General features: G+C 44.8%; 1 pseudogene; it reads right to left on the bottom strand.

Moving 5' to 3' along the window:
- Positions 1-6,803: 6,803 nt before the first annotated feature.
- LOC129666084 (malate dehydrogenase, cytoplasmic-like) lies at positions 6,804-15,393 on the bottom strand (annotated as a pseudogene).
- Between the last annotated feature and the right edge of the window lie 295 nt (positions 15,394-15,688).

Raw genomic sequence — 15,688 nt, 5'->3', positions numbered from 1 at the left:
TTCTGCATGGCAAAGGACACCATTATTCAAAGTCACAGCCTACAGAACGGGAAATATTCTTACCAACGACACATCCCATAGAGGATTGATACCCAAAATATATAAAGAACTCCAAAAAAAAAATAACCCAATTAAAATGGAGTACAGATCTAAAGAGTTCTCAAAAGAGGAAACAAATAGCTGAGAAACACTTAAAAAATATTCAACATCCTCAAGCATCAGAGAAGTACAAATCAAAGCTATTTTAAGATTTCTTCTTACAGCAGTCAGAATGACCAAGATCAATAAAGCAAATGGCAACTCATGCTGGCAAGGATGTGGGGTGAGGGGAGCACTCATTTATAGCTGAGTAGGGCAAACTCCTACAGCCACTATGGAAATCAGTATGGCAGTTCCATAGTATGGCTATACCTTGGCCATATAACCAAAGGAATCTACATCCTACTAAAGACACTCTTGCTCATTTGTGTTAATTACTGCTCTATTCATAAAAATCCAAAAATTGGAAACAGCCTCGATGCCCATCGGTGAATTCCTGATAAAGAAAACATGGTATTTATTTACATAATGGAATATTACTCAGCTGCTTAAAAAAGAAAACACTGAAATCATAAAATTCACATGTAAATAGAATTAGAAAAAAAAATCATCCTGTGTGAAGTAACCCAAACTCCCCCTCCCCCAAAAATATGGTATGTATTCACTTATATGTAGATGTTAGCTGATAAGTCTTGAGGAGGCTACAATCCAGAAACAGCGGTTAGGTGTAGAGCAAGGGATTAGGGGAGGGGAGGGGAGGGGAGGGGAGGGGAGGGGAGGGGAGGGAAGATCTCCCTAAAAGGAGGAAACAGAAAAAGGGAATCAAATAGGAAGAAAGAGGAGGCTGGAAAGGAAGAGAACACAGGGAAGGACAGCTAAAACTAAGGGTCATTTGAGGGGCCATATGGAAGCCTAACAGAGTAGAAGCTTCTTAAAATATACACAGGTATGAAAGAAATCTAAATTAGAACCAAACAAGGGGGAGACAGAGCCCCAACTGCACATCACCCCTGTTCCAGAAATAGGTTACATCTAGTTGAGTTGTTGGCCAAAGGGGTCCCCTGGAAATCCCAAAACAACCCAGGCTATTGCTAAGGCCATCACTGGTTGCTTTCTATAAACTGATGGTAAGGCCATATTGCTGAAAACAATACCTACATAATTTGCTGAGCACAGAGAAGTCAAGCTGGGGCCTACCTGGAGCCTTCACCTCTACTAACTGGCGTTCATGGTGCTGGAAGGCACTCTATACACCACCAGAGGAGAAAGCTAAACACCAACCAAGCTGCAAACTGCAATCTACCATGGTGACCTGCCTGCAAGATACATTGGTGAAATAGTTGCCGAACGGGGTTCTGCTTCTGGCTTCCGGATATGCAGACACCATTGTGCAACTGTCTGGACTGGAAGAAATGAAGCTTAGCAGGACGGGTGGGTTAGCAGGATCTCGATCCCGAGGTGAATGTGGGAGAAAAGGCCTTCTCAGAGGTGGTTTTGAGCGAAACAGTTCTCCTTTATTGGGGGGGCGGGGGGGCGCGGTTAAGGACTATAGAAACCTTGGGAAATGGGTAGGGATTTTCGGGATGAAGGTGCATCACTGACTGGGACTGAGGTGCTAGGAACGCTTTATTTGCAGGAAGAGGAGCTCCAGGTGCTAGTTGGACTTGTCCTTATTGGGAAATAGGAAGTTTTAACCTAAAACCTGGCCACCAGGCTATGTGACTACCTCAAGGGTGTCAGGGGTGAGAGTTTCAAGGTTATGTACACTAGGGCATGTAGGCCCAGAACAGGGAGAGAATGGTCCTTAGTTGTTGGTGATAAAATAGTTGTTGGGCTATATAATGTTTATTATTTGCCCTACGAATATCACGGTGGTATTATTTAACCCACTACCACAACTGCTAAGACACAGACACCTGTTAAATTTTATAATTGCCTTATTTACCTTAAACTGGGCAGATATTTCATTTCACCTATGCTGTCTCGATAACCTCACCATCCACCTCCCAGCCCCCATCCGATGCCATCCTCCTTAACCGTCCTCATCTGGGCTGTCTTCCATCTACAGTCTTATAAATACTTGCTTGTATTCTGCAGTCCTTCCTCCTACCCATCTCAAGATGAAACTTTCAGGGTCTGGACACATCTCAACCTTACTCTTGCTCCGGGACAGCTCCCCCAGTCACACAGCTCACGTGCCCCACCGCAGTGGCACAAAAGTTGTAGAAGTAACCAACCCACTGTCCGATTGGAGTAAACCCACTATCTGATTGGAATTAAGGCCCAATCCATGAGATGAAACCCATGTCTAACTTTGCCTGAGTGCCCCAGAACCGAGATTAGATAGGCCATAGACCTAAGGGAAAATCAAACGCTGCTAAGATCAAATTATGCTAAAGGAGCATAGCAACAAAATGACTCCTAATGATGGTCCACAGTACTCATAGATCAGCGTCTTACTGGGCCATCATCAGAGAAGCTTCCTCCTGCAGTAGATGGAAATAAATACAAAGACCCACAACGAGATAGCGTGCAGAGAGTGAGAGACCTGGGAACACTCAGATCTAAATGGAATATCTGAGTCAAATCCCTTCCTTCAAGGTTCAGGGAACGCTGTGAAACAGGAGGCCAAAAGACTGGAAGAGCCAGTAGGGGTGGAAGACACCAAGGAAATGAGGCCTTCCAAACACAGCAGGACTGAACTCACAGAGTTCAGCATGTGAACTCACAGAGACCTTGGCAGCCTGTGTAACACCTGTACCGGCTTGAGCTACATGGGCTTCCAGAGCTAAGAGGGGAAAACGACACAAGCCCCGCCCCTAACCCAAAAGCTCTCCATTAATAACCACTCTCACATGAAAAAAACAGTCTCACTGGGTGTATAAACCACACTTGAAGGCAAGCCCCAGGCTCAGCGGTAGAGGGCCAACAGAAAAAAAGAACTCAGTGCTATTTTTGGAGCTTCATGAGCAACCGAGAAGCTCAGGAGTGATAGCAGATCCAAGAGGAAGCAAAGTGACTCAGGGCTCTTCCCCTTTTTTTCTTCTAACACAGAAGAAATAGCCATAGGCAAAATAGAACATAGGACCTTTTTAAGACTACAGTGAGGTAATTAGGGACTCCATCTCAAACCAACTAGGTGAGGTATATGTAGGTGAAAGGTACATAAGAAAATGTCAGTGAAGAGAGAGATCTGGGCCCCTGGCAGCTTGCTGAGGACATCCCATGTTGCTCCATAGTGACATGGTCAGGACAAGAATTACCACAATCATTTTCAACAGCAGTTACTTACAAACAACTGCTTACAAACAGGTGATGGAGCTGACCTCCATCGTGAGGGGAAGAAAGGTAAAGAGCCAGCGGTGCTGGAAACCCTCCCAAAAGAAAATCCTCAGCAGAAGACAGACAGAGAGGAACTTCCAGACAGGAACACCACAGCCTGGAATGGGAACAGACACCACACTCAGGAGCTAAAAAGAAGGGAGATCCCAATGAAGAAGACAGCGATGAGATGAACAGAAGTTTTTTAGGATTGTTTCACGTGGTAAAAATGGTACAAAAGAGCACAAAACCAATAAAACAGGAAATCAAAGGAAAAAAAAACAAAGCAGGATGAGCTTTACAAGGAAATGTTAAACCTTAACAAATAAGTTGAAACTATGTACTGCAAGAAGGAAGACAAGGGAGCGAAGGACTCCAAGGCATGGCCAGCTTTATTCTGGAAGAGGCCTGCAGAGGGGAAACTCTGGATTCAGATCAGAGCCTGGGTTGCTTACTGGGTGAGGTATTTGTAAAGTAGAAAAGAGAAAGGGTGCAAAAAAAAAAAAATCCATTTTTTTGGCCTGAGGTTGGCCATTGCTAGAGGAAACTAGGAAAATAAATACTGAGTTAAAGAGTGTCAGGTGACAACCTCTACTGCCTGCCACCATTGCTGGGAGTGTCAGCAGGGTGCGAAGGACAAGAATTTAGGAAAACAAAATTAGGGGCCAGCCAAAATTACGTTAGTCTCAATGCCTGACATTGTTCAACCAAAATGGAGGATCTTAATAAAATGGCATGGCTATGGCTATGTACATTTTTTTAAAAAAAAGGTGAACAATGCTCTAGCTCTGTAGACACTAAGTGACCCTGGACCACACACCATCAACGGCCAACTAGAGGAGTCAGTGAGGACGGTGCCAGGACACATATGCCCACACTACCAGCCTTTCAAGTCTAGCACTTACCCTTTTTGTCCTTGGTTTAAATTGAAGCATATCCTTTCACTTTTTTGTCATTAGGGGAAATTTATCTTTATTTTATTCTTAAATACACCTTTTATTCCATTTCTTGCGTTCTCTTATTTCAGGTCTTTAATTTTCCTTAAGTCAGACTCCTTATACTCCTTCTCTCTCTCTTTCTCTGTCTAGTCACTTTAATTGCAATGCCTTGCTAATCTTTTTATTGCACCTAATTACCTAAGGCCCTTTCCTGCACTAGTCACTCAATATTCTGGAGGTCCGGCTCAGAAAGCGCCTGTGTGTATCCCTGAACTTGAGTGCCCTCATTATGACACCACCAGTAGCTAACAATTATTAAGTATTAGCTACGATCCAGGCATGGTGCCAAGGCTTTAAATAATGATCTCATTTAATACTGACAAGAGCAACCGTTTACATTTGCAGTTCACAAATGGAAAAGTGAAGGCACAGGAAAGGGTATCCAATCCTTGGGGTATTCTATATTTTAGAAGAACAAAATTACCCAGAAAGAGGATGAATGTCCAGCTTCATGCCAGAGAGTAATAGGGTGCTAGCGCCAGTCCACAGAAGTCCGAAAGTGCTTCCTGGGAACACTAGACCCTATCATGGCGGGGCCCAAGCATAATGGCAGGCAAATGTTTGTCACCATGAAAGACCTCGAGGAACACACATGTTAAATGTCCATCTATCTCAGTTTAACCCGAGAAATAACTACAGGAGGTAGAAGTCACTGAAATTCTATTTCTGCTGGTATGGAATCCAACCAGGGAAGAAGCAGGCATGATGTCATGAGGACAAAACGTGGCTGGGAATAATGGCTCCCACGCTAAGATGATCGTGAGGATGTATGGTTAAGTGAAAGGGTGTGAATGTTACAGGTGAGAACAGTGTAAAGATGAAAAACTCGAGTCTTGGGGAAAGGCATGGAAGGAGAAGTGAAACGGCAACGTGCTTATCATTTAAACCTGGGAGTCAGGCAGTACACATTGGCAAACCATCTAATACAATGTATGTGTTCATGATGGGGAGCATGCCTGTGTCTGTGTGGTAACCTCAGCTGTCATTCCTTGGGACAAAGTCTCTCATTGGGCTGGAACTTCACCAAATAGGCTAGGCCTACCTCGCATCTTGCTGTGAGAGATTACAAGATGGCGACCTCAGACCCGGTTTTGTACATGGGTGCTTGGGATTTGCACTCAGGGCCTCATGCTTGAAAGGCAAATACTTAACCAACTGAGCCAACTCCCTAATTAAAAAAAAAAAATCCCTGTCAAATGCCAATCATCTATGTATCTTCTATATATCCTCTCCCTGTCATCTGTCTATGTCTGCCTGCCTGTCTGCCTTCTGTTGTTTCAGACAGGGTCCTGCTAGGTAGCCCTGACAAGCTCAAGCTTGCAGTATTCCTCTGCCTTAGCTGGAGAGTGCAGGTGTGCCCCACCCCTACCCCAGGCTAGCCCCCGAAGAGTTTTTTACTCTTTGGATATATAAGGCTCTTTTGAGAAACACGGTCTCTTAAGAAAAGAAACACCTGTTTGAAATTCAGTGACTTCTATTTCCCGTCAGTTATTTCTATTAAACTGAAGTAAAATTAAGTTTGATTACTGTTTTAAAATGTCACATATAGATTAATCCTGTTTTGTGATAGCTTTTGTCTCTCCAGCTATTTATCCTTTCACTTATCCATCTATTTATATAGTTATATTCAGATGCTTTAAAAGATATTTGAAATTATGTTCACTAAACAGTGATTATGTTTTTAGTGAATAGAAAGATTTGAAGTAATTTTAACTTTTAGATTTTTAATTCTTTATGGAGAACATTTTTGTAAATCTAGTAGAGGGTTTTTAATAGGGGAAAAGCAAACACTAAGATCTTAATTTTTATTAATTCTGAGTTGCAGACACATTTTTTGGGTCTTAATTGCTTCTTTGAGGTTCTCTGCTATTTAAGAATAAAATAGAATAATGTGCTCCACTGCTACAGTGTAGAAAATCAAATAAGTTTAGCCTTAAAAATGGTCAAGTTTGTTAATTTCTCCAAGTTTCAGCCTCCTCTGTATGATGGTTTGTGTTGTCAACTTAACAGAATCTAGGATCACCAGGGAGATGGGCCTCTGAGCATTCATGTGGAGATATTGAGTGCATTAACAGAGGTGGAAAGGCCTGCCCACTGTGGGCAACACCATTCCCTGGCAGTGTAAGTGGAGAGAAGAGCTGAACAGCAGCAGGCACCACTCTCTGCTCCCCGACTGCGGGTGTGAATGGACCAGCTGCCCACGCTCCTGATGCCATGATGAACAACAACCTGGCATTGTGGGGCAGAATAAGTCTTTTCTCCCTTAAGTTGCTTTTATTCTTCTCGTCGCTTGAATATGTTTTTATTGAGATTGCAGCACTAACAGCACGATAGACTTTCATAAATCTGTACTATAAAGCATACAATCTTTAAACTATGTTGCTGGTCACAAGCAAATTTGAGCATAATCATCTTCAATAATACAGTATAATATTATAAACATTATTACTGTTTGGTACAAGGCTCAAGGCCAGTATTTCGATTCCCCAGCTTTGGAATATTGTTGACATCAACGTGATTGTCTAGTCAGCAGAGGAAAGAAATTCAAAAGCAGCTTCCCTTTCTTCTGCCCGTTCCTTGGCTGTAAAGCCCATCTTCTAAGTAGGGAGGCCTTCTACAAACTTCCAGGCCTTGTTCCTGATCACAACAGGGAGCAAATGAAGCAGATCACGAGCGACGCTGTGAGAGCTGCCATCGTAGGTAACACCCACCAGCATGAATTCTTCCTCTGGGGCTCCAAACCAGATGTCTCTGATGTGGCTGGAGATGGCTGTCACAGCCAACATTGCACTGGACAGTTTCCCAGCCTGGATGACAGCAGCCCCACACTGTTGAACCATCACGATGAACCCTCATCTTTAGGGCTTCATACGCACCAACTTCCTTTCCTTGCCATTTCACCTTAGCGTGACTGACATCTGGATACGGAGCCGGGGCATGAGTTCCCAGACAAAGACATTACGTCATCAGCAGTTACGCTGAGTTTAAGAGCAATTTGAGATTCAGCTCTATTGTCGGCTAAGCAAGTCAGGCAACTGGAGTTCCCCTTGGGGATCAGTGGAGCTGACTTGGAGGCCATCGGGCAGTTCATGTTGACTGGACTTCCAACAACAATGACCTTAACTGATTTCTTGGCTTATTTCTCCACCTTAGTTCTGCACCTTTCACATTTGTTTTCAGTGGGCCTTTACTCTGCACGCCTCCCCTTCCTGGCACAGGCAGCCACATCTGGCTCTTTGAAGGTCTCCTCTTTTGTCTGTTGCAGTGACATCTTTCAGAAGGGGAAGGGCACGGTTTTGCAGTTCCATCGGGGCACCATCCAGAACACCCAGCATGCGGGTGGCATCCAACAAGAATTACAGGCAGGTCTTGACCAAGGACAGACCCGTTTCCAACACCGTACAGGAGTGAACATGCAATTTGACCACCTACTCCAGTCACAAGGGCTCTGATCGGTTAAGGCACTGGGAATTTGAGGCAGGTTTCTGTACCTGCAAAGTCTGTCTTCAGGAGTCAGGTCACCCTCTACAGCTCTCTGTAAGCTGCTTTGATTAGAGTACCTCATCATAGCAGTAAGAAACAAGAAAACAAAAACTCTCAGCCAGGCAGCGATGGCACACGCCTTTACCACCAGCACTCAAGAGGCATAGACAGGTGGATCTCTGAGCTTAAGGCTAGCCTGGTTACAGAGTAACTTCCAGGACAGCCAGGGCTGTAACACAAAGAAATCCTGTCTTAAAAAAAAAAAAAAAAAAAAATATATATATATATATATATATATATATATATATATATATAATTGTGAAAAATAATTTAAAATTTAAATTATTTTTAAATTTTAAATTTAAAATAAATAAATTGAAAACTAATTGTGTTGACCCTACAGCTGACTTTAAATCACACAATCACACAATGGCTGACCAGGCATGGCGATGCATGCCTGTAATCCTAGCACTTAGCAGGCAGAGGCAGGATGATTGCTGCAAGTTCAAGACAGTCAGACCTGTCTCAAAAAACCCAAAACTCATATGTAAATAATGATGTTAAGATACGGTCTGTCAAAGGACTAGAAAGTCTTGGCACATAGCAGGTACTCGGTCTCAATACAAGGGTAACTTTGACTCTGCTATTAAAGACACCAGGCTATGATGTGGCCATAATACTCCCTTATCATGCTGGCAGCTCTCTGTTCCCCAGCTATCACTCTGTCCCCCGGACCAACCACCTTTACTGCCTCTCCTGGTATGTGCTCTGAAAACAAGACACCCAAAAGTGTTTTCAGTTATATAACTTGAGTTATATAACTCAAGTTAATGAAGATCCAGGTGAGAATCTGGCTCTTTTGCTGGTGGGCTTTCCTCCAGCGTTTTCCAGCACCGTAGGGCCGGCTCTGTGAGCAGCTGTGTCCATCCAGTCACTCAGCTGTTTAACAAACATTTCCTAAGTGCCTGCCACCTGCCAGGTGCGGCCCTCGGCAATAGAAGCAAAAAGGGGTGTCCAGCCTTTGAGGATCAAGTCCTTCAGACCTTCAGTGGGAATCATCAGAAGACTGTCAGAAGATGGCTGTTAACAGAGAACTCCTAGCCTCTGAGGATCTACATCAGGGTTCTAAAGCCTGTGGGTTGAGACCCCTTTAGGGGTCAAACGACCCTTTCACGGTGGTCGAGTATCAGATATCCGGCATGCCGGATATTTACGTTATAGTTCACAACCGAGGCAAAATCACATTCAGGAAGTAGCAACGAACATAGTTTTATAGCTGGGGGATCACCCCAACATGAGAAACTATATGAAAGGGCCACAGGGTTGGGAAGGTTGAGCGCCACTGATCGAGATGGGTTCCAAGCTGTTGTCTGCAATTTAGAATTGTGGAACTGTTGGCTTTCTTTTTTTTTTTTTTTAGTGCAGGGATTTATGTAACCCAGGCTGGCCTTAAAACCCATCACATAGTCAAGGATGACTTAAATCCCCTCTTTTCCTGTTTCTACCTCCTGAGCTCTAGGATTACAGGAGTACCTTGACGTCCTGTTTTATGAGATAATGGGGATCAAGCCAAGGACTTTTTCATGCTGAGCAAGGAGGCAAAATACAAGCCAACTGAAATACATGGCCAGCCCAGGGCCTATTGATCTTGTGAACCGCTCTGACTCTGAGATTCTGAATGGTCTAAAGGGTGAGTAAAAAAAAATAATTTTTACAATTTATTCACTTTGTATCCCAACTGTAGCCCTTTCCCAGGCCCCTCCCCATCCCACTCTCCCTCCCTCTTCTCCACCCATGCCCCTCCCTAAGTCCACTGATAGAGGAGGTCTCCTCCCCTTCCATCTGACCCTAGCTTATCAGCTCTCATCAGGACTGGCTGCATTGTCTTCCTCAGTGGCCTGGTAAGATTGCACCCCCCTCAGGGGGAAGTAATCTAAGAGCAGGCCAATCAGTTCATGTCAGAGACAGTCCCTGTTCCCATTACTAGGCAACCCTCTTGGACACTGAACTGCCATGGGCTACATCTGTGCAGGAGTTCTAGGTTATCTCCATGAATGGTCCTTGGTTGGAGTATCAGTTGCAGAAAAGATCCCTGGACCCAGATTTTATTTTTCTCTCCTTGCAGAGCTCCTGTTCCCTCCAGGTCTTTCTATCTCCCCCTTCTTTCATAAGATTCTCTGCACTCTGCCCAAAGTTTGGCTGTGAGTCTCAGCCTCTGCTTTGATACCTTGAGGGTAGATTCTTTCAGAGGCCCTCTGTGGTAGGCTCCTGTCCTGTTCCCTGTTTTCTTCCTCTTCTGATGTTCATTTCATTTGACTTTCTGAATGGGAATTGAGCATCTTAACCAGAGTCCTCCTTCTCGATTAGCTTCTTTAAGTGTACAGATTTCAGTATGATTATCCTATATTATATGTCTAATATCCTCTTATAAGTGAATGTATACCATGTGTGTCTTTCTGCTTCTAGGATACCTCACTCAGGATGATCTTTTCTAGATCCCACCATTTGCCTGCAAATTTCATGATTTCCTTGTTTTTAATTGCTGAGTAATATTCCATTGTGTAGATGTACCACAATTTCTGTATCCATTCCTCAACTGAGGAACATCTGAGTTGTTTCCAGCTTCTGGCTATTACAAATAAAGCTGCTATGGACATGGTTGAATAAATGTCCTTGTTGTGTACTTGAGCACCTTTTGGATATATGCTTAGGAGTGGTATGGCTGGATCTTGAGGTAGCACTACTCTAGGATCAACAATCAATAAATGGAACCTCATGAAACTGAAAAGCTTCTGTAAAGCAAAAGACACTGTCATCAAGACAAAATGACTGCCTACAGATTGGGAAAGGATCTTCACCAACCCTATATCTGACAGAGGGCTAATATCCAGAATATATAAAGAACTCAGGAAGTTAAAAAGCAACAAATGAAGTAATACAATTAAAAAATGGGGTGCAGAGCTAAACAGAGAATTCTCAATAGAGGAATATAGAATTGCAGAGAAACACTTAAAGAAATGTTCAACATCATTAGTCATCAGGGAAATGCAAATCAAAATGACCCTGAGATTTCACCTTACACCCATCAGAATGGCTAAGATCAAAAACTCAAGTGACAACACATGCTAGAGAAGTTGTGGAGAAAGGGGAACCCTCCTCCACTGCTGGTGGGAATGTAAACTTGTACAACCACTCTGAAAATCAATCTGGCACATTCGCAGACAATTAAAAATAGTGCTACCTAAAGGGTGATTTTTAATGAATGCCTAAGTTTCTTCCCTTGAGAGCCTGTGTGTGAGAGAGTGTGTGTATGAGTGTGTGCAAAAGAGTATGTGTGAGTGTGTGTGTGTAGGAGCGTGTGTGTGCACATGTGTGTGTATGAGTGGGGGAGGGGTTCTCTTTTCCTCCCTCCTTCCTACCTCACTTTTCACAGGTCTCCTGGGTTATTCTGGGAACCACTGGTTCTCACTTTCTTTGAAGAATCGGTTACACTTCTGTTCCCTTCCATTTCTAATTCAACCTCTTCAGTGAAAAAGAGGGCCTAATGCCTTTTGTCTCCAATAAACATCTCTAATTAGCTTCACAGAGGAGAATAATTCTTGAAATTACTTTTTATGAGAATGGTATTACACATTGTAGTCAAATATCCTTCTCAAATTCAGAGCTATTGAGGATGGAAATATCAGTTTACAACTGTCTATTTGTCTTTGATCCCAAACACTCCCTCTTTCATTTATTTGGCTTGTTCCTCTGCTCCATGATGGGGGAGGGGAAGGAGTGGCTCATAAGTAGTTTGAAAGTCCTGTCAGACAAACAGCTTCTCCTTGAAAGTTTCAAGTACGCATTAATGCGTCCTCTGAGCTGGAGTGTGGAGACAATTGTTCTCATCGACTGAAATTGCCTCTCATCCAGAAAATCTCGAAGACAGTTTTTGCAGCGCTCCCTCAATCAGTGCCATTTCGAGAGGCCCTACCACACAGAACGCTCTGTTAGCTTCTTCTAGACAATTCTGGGAACAGTGATGAATGGGCGAGGGGAGGGCATCTCATCAGCTGGAAGTTACTGGCTCTGCTCAGTGACAGGTTCAGGGGAGGGTAGGTCCTGTGGCTGCTTCCTGTCTACCTGCTTGGTTGCATTCCGACTTCCAGGTAGCCTCCACGTGTCGCAGCTTGCTCGAGGCAGGCAGATAGCTTGCCTGTTTTGGAGTGTCACCTCGACATCCTACCCTGACTGTCCAGTTTCTTCACTAAATGTAGCTCCAGAGGCCCTCACTTCTCTCATTCTCATGGTTTCCTGATCTCATCTTGCCTTCTTGCCGCATAAACTCATGTCTACCATTTCCTGTAGACCTGACCTGAATCAATTGGACCATCAACAGAACTACATGACCATGTCGCCAAAATCTCAAGGCCAAGAGGTTAGCTCTCTCTCTCTCTTCCTCACTCCCTCCCTCTCCCTCTTCTTCTCTCTGTCTCTGTCTCTTGCACACACACACACACACACACACACACACACACACCGTGACAAAATGCTTGTCAAAAGCAACCTAAGCTAGAGACATTCACAGGAAGGTCTGGGTGATGTCAAAACTCTACACACTTAACTGTGTAATAGAGTCAACTACCACAGTCACTCCCAGTACAGCAAACAAACTCCAGGAGAAATGAGAAACAAAAGATGGAGGGCAGAGAAGAGAAGATGGCAGCTCCCTGCCCCTGAAGCCAGAAGCTGCCAAGGTTCAGTCAACAAACCAAACAAACACTGTGCCTAAACACTCCCTTTAGGAAGGACAGAACTTTCCCTGAGGCCATAAGAACACCCACCGAGTGCATTTTAAATTTAAAATGAAAATCTTATTTTGGAATCATTTTAAATTCACAGAAAAGCTGAAGAGATATTGTGTTGTTTCTCACCGTTTCCTACTCCTCTGTGTGCTTACATCTTATTTCCCCATCCTACAAGTGTCAAAACAGAGCTGTTAATGAGCCATTGCTGGTAGCTAAACCACAAGTTTTCTTCTGATCTCTCTCTCTGTCTCTGTCTGTCTCTGTCTCTTTCTGTGTGTGTGTGTGTGTGTGTGTGTGTGTGTGTCTGCTCCAGTATCCAGTCCAGGTTTCCCCTTCCTGTCTGCTCCTCGATCTTTCTTTGCTTTCCTTGGCCTTATCTGTTTGAAGACAGCTTTTCAGGTGCTGCATGGCATGCCCTTCAGTGTGCTGGTTAGTTTCATGTCAGCTTGACACAAGCTGGAGTCATTTGGCGAAAGACAACCTCAACCCTCACCAGATTGCCCTTTGGGCAAGCCTGTGGTACATTGTTTTAAATTAGTGATTGATGTGGGAGTGCCCAGCCCTGACAGGGTGCCAATCGTGGGCAGGTGTGCAAGAAATCAGGCTGAGCAAGCCATCAGGAGCAAGCCAGGAAGCAGCACTCCTCCACAGCTTCTGCTTCAGCTCCTGCCTCTAAGTTCCTGCCTTGACTTCCTGCCCTGACTTCCCTCACGTGACCTCGGCGTTCTAAGCGAAAATAAACCCTTTCCTTCCTTCTTCCTTCCTTTCCTTCCTTTCTCTTGGTCACGGTGTTTCATCACAGCAATAGAAGCCCTGACTAAGATGTTCCGTCTGGGTTTGTCTAACGTTTTCTTGTCACCAGGCCGGGTGATGAGTTGGGCAGAGCCCACAGAGGTTTCTTGCCAATACACTTCGCCTCAGCTCATGTTAACTGTGACCCTTGGATAAGACAGCATTCACTATGTTTGTCCACTGTGAAATCACTGTTTTTCACTTTCCATATTGTGTTCCTTGGAAACAAATGACCCTGTGGAGCCCATACAGCCTGGGGGAGAACGAAGCTCTGCTTCCTGCAAGGGAGAGCATTTCTATGCATTAATCAGAATTGTTCTGAAATGAAAAGATGTAAACAGTTATGAAGTATTTCACAAGTGGGAGGGCAGCTCCCAACATTCTCCATTCTGGCTCCTGGATCTCTTCCTCATTGCTCCCTCTGTGGGATATAACAAGTGTGACATACAGTGGCATGTTTTGGTATCCTATTAAGCAAAACCAGTTTGAAGGGGGCACCCTGACTTCTGATGTCGCTGCCTGGAAAGAGGTAGTCTGTAGGAAGCCATGCTTCCCTGTAGGAAGCTCCTCAGGTCTAGCCCCTCCTTGAGCAGGACCGCTATGGGAGGAGTGTCTTCTCTCCTACGAACTGGATGCTCCTGTCCTTGGTTGTATGGAAGTCCCATCACATGGAACGGATGAGGAATTGCCTCTGCTGCCTTCAGGGGACAGTGTCTATATACAGTGTCTGGAATTCTGTCTTTGGACTTAAGGATGGGCGCTCTCAGACAGAGCAGCTCAAGGTCTCAAATAGCCATTGACTCATTCCATAACCAAGATGCCTCTGGGGACAGAAAGTCAGAAAAGGAGGATGGGTGCCATTTTCTCCCAGTTGTCCATTTTTAAATATTAATTGTGTTCATGCCCATGATCTATAAAATAAGAAGAGAATAAAATAGGCCATTTGTAAGCTATTTTACGAACCAGGCCTCCGCGAGGCATCACCTTCTCTATGTCCATCCAACCCACCCGGAAGCCTGAGGAGGATCATTCTGGACTCTCTCTCTCCTTCCCTTTGTACATCTATATCCAATCAGGCACCAGGTCTGTGGTGCACACTGGTGCGCAGATAAGAAAGGCTGACACAGCCCATAAAAAGGCCTGGCTTTTAGCCAGCTCCCTGGAGATAGCCTCCAAACCCTGGCAACATCCTGCCTGCCAAGAGTGTCCACCTTCACCAGGAGCCTTGGGCCATCCAGACACTTTACACTGCTGACAGAACTAACAGTGGAGACCTTGTTTCACGCAGCAAATGTCAACGTCCCCAGGGGGCCTGTAGCTGAATAATTCACAAGTCATACGGGTGTCCAAGGTCTTGTGACCAACCTGTAGTAAAAAAAAAAAACAAACCTGGGAATGTCAGGGTTCATGTGGCCAACTTCGCACATGCAGTCACACATCAGTGATGAGAGAATCACACCGGACTCCTCTGGGACAGGACCATGAAAGCTCGCATCTGGCATCGCTTGTATGTACCTCTCCTATATTCGCCCTTGGCTTTTGCCTATTTCAATCTTCCCTTTCACCAGAATAAGCTGGGACTGTGAGTTCATCAGTGCTGGTGAGTTCTCACAAAGCACTGACCCTCAAGATGGCCTTAGGGACAAAGCACTTGTGGAGTACACATCCCTCTTTTTGTGCTCGGCAGGTGGTCTGTCCCCTCCACTGGATCCTGACCTCTGAAATCAAGGCAGGCCCTGTCCCTTCTTGCCGTCTCTGAGCACTCTGCCCAGGGCAGGTAAGTTGTAGGCATTTTAGAAAGGTAGTGTAGCTTGAGCCTCACTGGTGTGACATCAGACCTCACCACCAAGTGACCCTAGACGCTCAGACAGGACAGATCTTAGTGGGGCTAGATCGTGTGTCTCCTCAACGCATACCTCAACTCGGTGTCCACCAGTGGCCCTCAGCCGCTGGCCTGGGCAGCCAATCCCCATGCCTTCTAGTATCTCAGACTCCATCTTCTATACAATAGATGCCAAGATCCCTTTCTTCTTTGGAAATCCCTGTTCCCTTGGAGAGAAAGGAGTGGGATCTTTGTGGTGTACCCATCTTCCAAGAAAGGCTCCAGAAGCAGCAGGGTCACCCGGACAGACGAGGTGGGGACCAGCACACTGGCTTAATCATTGGACTATTTCATCAGGATTCTCTTTTCCAGACGGAGAGTTGGCTAGCACGAAGCATGCGCACATTCGTTCTCACTGCGCTCTTGGCTGCGGGTGTGATGTGAGC

The sequence above is a fragment of the Psammomys obesus genome, unplaced genomic scaffold, assembly GCF_907164565.1.
Source record: "Psammomys obesus unplaced genomic scaffold, mPsaObe1.curated_primary_1811, whole genome shotgun sequence".
NCBI lineage: Eukaryota > Metazoa > Chordata > Mammalia > Rodentia > Muridae > Psammomys > Psammomys obesus.
Note: the sequence above shows the minus strand (reverse complement) of the source record. Positions and strands in the feature narration are given on the sequence as shown.